The sequence below is a fragment of the Podarcis bocagei genome (genome assembly GCF_964188305.1).
Source record: "Podarcis bocagei genome assembly, chromosome: W".
Classification (NCBI taxonomy): domain Eukaryota; kingdom Metazoa; phylum Chordata; class Lepidosauria; order Squamata; family Lacertidae; genus Podarcis; species Podarcis bocagei.
Window position 1 is genome coordinate 52,059,020 of NC_138131.1, and position 5,000 is coordinate 52,064,019.

Here is a 5,000-nt window from a genome sequence, read left to right on the forward strand (position 1 = left end):
CTTAATGACCGCTGGCTAGCGTGATCCTCTGTGAGCTAGGATCTTGAAGCAGCTCTGACAGTAGGCTCCGTCTCCACATTGTGGGCATCTGCAGCCTCGAGGAGGGGAGAGAAACAGGCGCCCACTAGCGAGCTCACGAACGGCAGGAGACATGACGGCTGAGCAGCAGATAGAGGACCTCAGAAAAGCAGTGGCACAACTGAACGCCGAGGTTCTCGCATCCAGGAAGAGAGAGGACGAGGCAGCTGCCGCCTGCAGGGATCTCCAGGTCAGGTTAGACGTACTGGCAAAGCAACCACCCCGGCAGGAGGGAATTGGGTTGGCGAGACGGACAGGCGGGCTGCTCTCTCACTTCGATGGGAACCTGCAACAGTATCCCAACTTTAGAGCCGACGTACTGTGCGCACTGCAACTGTTGCATAAAGATTTTAGAGATGAACAGGAGAGAGTGGGGTTCATCATGTCCCATCTGCATGGGGAGGCGAAAGCATGGTTGCGCAATTTATGGAGAGATAACGATCCGGCGCTCCAGAATGCGGATGCCTTTATTAAAGCGATGGATGGGTGTTTCTTATCAAGTATTGACATTGATCTTGCACGGAAGGAGGTGCATGGGCTGAGACAAGGGAGGGCCAGCGTCAGACAGTATCATGCACGCTTTTTCGCCTTGGTCAGCGCCCTGGAATGGGACAGAGATTCGGCTCCTGTAAGAGACCTCTTTTGGGAGGGACTGCACAACTCGATTAAAGATGAGATAGCGAGGGGGGAGAGACCCCGAACCACCCAGGAGGTCGTTCAGAGGGCACTGGCTGTGGGGGTGAGGCTGGAAGGACGTCCGTGGAGCAAGGACGAAGGACGTGGAGGGCGCGAACCAGCCGGGGGCCCCTCCTTCTTTCCCAGAGAAGCAGCGCGAGCGCAATCCACGCCTCCGCCAGGAGGAGGAGCCGAACCTATGGAGGTTGGAGGTGCAAGGGCTCAGTCAGCAACCAGAGCCCTAGCACCGGCAGCAGTGAAGGCGAAGCCTCCTAGAGGGACCAGGAAGTGTTACGTCTGTGAGCAGCCAGGGCATATGGCGAAAGAGTGTCCCCAGAGGCCCCACAAGCTTACTGCAGCCTCAGCAACGCAGCAGGGAGGACCACAGCAGGGAAACGACGATGTCTGGCTGGAGGAAGAGGCACTGGGGCCCAGCCAGACGTGTTAGTGACGCAGTCCCCAGAAGTTTTACAGCCAGTGAACCCCCTCCCGCCCAAACCAGTAGTGAGGCTCACAGCATCTCTCCAACTGCCCAATGGAATCACCATGGACGTGCCAATCACCATCGACTCCGGCAGCAACGCGGACTTTATAGGGCAGGAATTTGTCGACAGGCACGCTGTGCAGTTGCTGCCGGCCACACTGCCCCTGCAGGTTGTCACGGTGGATGGCAGGGAGCTGCTAGGGGGGCAAGTGGTGAAGCAGACGCCACCAATGGTGATGCGACTTGGGAATCACAGGGAAGTCATCAGCTTCAACGTCACTCAACTGTCTGACACGCCCATTGTATTGGGTATGAGTTGGCTGGACAAGCACAGCCCAACGATGGCTTGGTTCCAGAGGCAGCTGGTCTTCGGCTCTTCCTTTTGTGCTGAACACTGCATCGTACCCAGGCAGGAAGGAGAGGAAGAGGAATCACAGCTGCTGCTAGGCACGCTGCAAGCGATTCCCCACAAGTACGCAGAATTTCTGGAAGTTTTCTGCGAGAAGGAGGCGGACAGGCTACCCCCTCACAGACCATATGACTGCAAAATTGACCTGCTGCCGGGGGCGGCGCTGCCTAAAGGGAAGCTGTATTCCATGTCTGAGGACGAACTGCAGGAACTCAAAGACTTCATCGATCATAATTTGGAGCGCGGTTTCATCCGGGAGTCTAAGGCAGTGGGGGGCAGTCCTGTATTCTTTGTTAGGAAGCGAGACACGCCCCAAAAAAGACTCGTAGTGGATTACAGGATTTTGAACAGTGTGACCAAGCCGTCGGACTTCCCCATGCCCCGCATCGACGACCTCCTGGCGAAGGTACGGAAGGGAAAGGTGTTCACCAAGTTGGACCTGCGGGGGGCGTACAACCTCATTCGCATGCGGGAAGGTGATGAGTGGAAGACAGCCATGTTCACGCCACTGGGTACCTACGAATACAGAGTTATGCCTTTTGGACTGCAAAATGGCGCTCACGTTTTTCAAGCATTTATGCATCACGTGTTGGCGGGACTTCTCTACAAGACGTGCGTCTGTTTCTTGGATGACATCCTGATCTTTTCGGAGTCGCAGCAAGAACATGACAAGCACGTCAAGGAAGTGCTGGGCAGGCTAAAGCAACACAGGCTCTACGCCAAGCTGGAGAAGTGCCAATTTGACGTGCCGGAGGTGGATTTTCTGGGCTACAAGCTGTCTGCCAAGGGGCTCGCCATGGACAGCACCAAGGTTCGAGCGGTGTTGGATTGGAAGAGCCCACGCAACCGGAAGGAGGTCCAACGGTTTGTCGGCTTTGCGAACTTCTATCGCAAGTTTATCAAGGGCTTCGCGATGCAGACGGCGGCCATCACTGACACCCTTAGCTCCAAGAAGAAGAAGTTCATCTGGACAGAGCAGGCGGAGCAGTCCTTTCAGGCCCTCAAGCGTCTCTTCGCGTCGGAAGAGCAGCTGCTTCATGTCAACCCCAGCATGCCGATGAGGGTGGAGACAGACGCTTCGGACAGAGCAGTGGGGGCGGTCCTGCTGCAGAAGGACCCGCAGGGCGTGTGGCGGCCGGGAGCGTTTTACTCCAGGAAGCTCAGCAAGTCCGAGCAGAACTACACCATATGGGACAGGGAGTTGCTGGCCATTCATGCAGCGTTCAAGGCGTGGAGGCACTTTCTGATCGGCGCCAAGCACACGGTGCAGGTTTGCACGGACCACAAGAATCTGGAACACTGGCGCACGGCACAGTTCCTGAACCAGAGGCAGATACGTTGGGCTGAGTTCTTTGCGGACTTCGACTTCCGAATAGAGTATGTCCCGGGGGACACCAACATCATGGCAGACGCTCTCTCCCGCAAGCCACAGTATCTGGAGGACGCAACACCAGCGGCCGCCATGCACATCTTTGCACCGACAGTGTGGGCGTGCGCCGCGGCGACCGTGGACCTAGAGGCGGTGCGGCGAGCGTTGCAGGGGGACTCCTTCGCACAAACGAAGATGGCAGAGGTGCGAGGGGGCAAGGCAGCGGCCGACGGTTTCCAGCTACGAGATGGCTTGCTCATCCGTAAAGGGGCCATCTACGTGCCGGGTGACGAACTTCGAGCCAAGGTGCTACAGCAGCTGCACGACGCACCCACGGCCGGGCACTTTGGCAAGGAGAAGACGGTGGAATTAGTAGCCAGGGATTTCTGGTGGCCTGGAATGAGAGGGGAGGTCGCAGACTACGTAGCGAGGTGTGACACCTGCCAGAGGGCAAAGCCGGTGCACAAACCGCCAGCTGGACTGTTGGAGCCGCTGCAAACTCCGGTCGAACCTTGGGAAAGGGTGGCTCTGGACTTTGTCACGGATCTGCCCAGCTCAAGGGGCAAGACGGCAGTGTTGGTGGTGGTGGACCTGTTCTCCAAGATGGCGCATTTCATTCCGTGTGCTAAGGTGGCCACGGCGGAGCAAACCGCCAAACTGTTCATAGACCACGTGTTCAAGGTTCACGGTCTGCCACGGTCTATTCTGTCCGACCGCGGGCGGCAGTTCATCTCGAACTTCTGGCAGAAACTGATGGGCTTCCTAAACGTCAAGATCAATCTGGCGTCGGCGAGACACCCGCAGACCAACGGGCAAGCGGAGCGAGCCAATGCCATCATGCAGCAGTACCTGAGATGTTATGCAAACCAACAGCCTGCGACGTGGGTGGATTACCTGCCGCTTGCAGAGTTTGCCTACAACAACACGAAGCACGTATCCACGGGCGTCACGCCGTTCTTCGCCAACAACAGGCGGCACCCTAGAACCTTTCCGGGACTGGAATGCAGCGGAGAAGGGGAGCCGCAGTCAGCAGATGCGTTCGCGTCGGAGCTGCAGGAAGTCCACGATCAGCTGCGGCGCCACCTGGAGCTGGCTAAACACGCATACAAGGTACAAGCGGACAAACACAGAAGGGTTGGCGAAGAGCTCCACGTGGGAGACTGGGTCTGGTTAGCAGCCCACGCAGTGCCGGCCAGGTCGTTGGCCAAGAAGAAACTAGGGCATAAACAACTGGGACCCTACCAAGTCGAAGAGCAGGTCAACCCGGTGGCTTTCAGGCTGGCGCTTCCGGAGGGTTCCAGAATGCATCCGGTGTTCCACAGATCGGTGCTCACTCCCTACAAGGCACCGCACAGGTTCCAGGAACCCGGAACGGCGCCGAGTCCGCTCAGAGAAGGAACGGGGCTCGCGGGAGTGGCACAGGAGGAGCGCATCAACGAAGTCACGGAGATTTTGGACTCCAGATGGGGGGAAGAGGGAGTAGAATACTTTCTCGCCAGGGAGGGCACCCCGGCCAGTGCGAACAGCTGGGTGCCGGGCTACGCTTTAGACGAACCTCTGCTCAAAGACGAGTTTCATGCCCTCTTCCCACATAGACCTATGCCAGCAGACTTTTTCGACGACTGGCTTTTCACGCCCACGCTTTCGGACAGCACGTTCAGGGGGTTCGACTCGGACGAGGAACCAACACGAGACGTCCGTTCCCCGGAGGGGTCACCCTCGGGATCTGTCTCAGAACCCTCGTATTGGTGGGACGATAGGCCGGAGGAGCAGTTCCGCAGGAAGTGGCTGGACTGTTCCGGCCGAGCAACGCCGCCTGGAGGAAGTGCGGGAGAGACGGACATGGACATTTTCGGGGACGACCCTGGTTTCGAGCACGGCGGCACAGAGATGGAAGAGGAGGTGACTGTCGTCAACGAGAGCAGAGAGGAAGACCTGGAAGAGTTCCGCTGGAGGCCTGCCACGGGAAGCGACCGATATCCGAC

The 5,000-nt window shown here is 57.9% G+C and overlaps 1 long non-coding RNA gene across 1 annotated transcript in view; it reads left to right on the plus strand.

The window, feature by feature from the left end:
- The window catches only part of LOC308578345, a 9,974-nt gene that overhangs the window by 2,382 nt on the left and 2,592 nt on the right, over positions 1-5,000 (plus strand). The gene's annotated exons all lie outside the window — the stretch shown is intronic.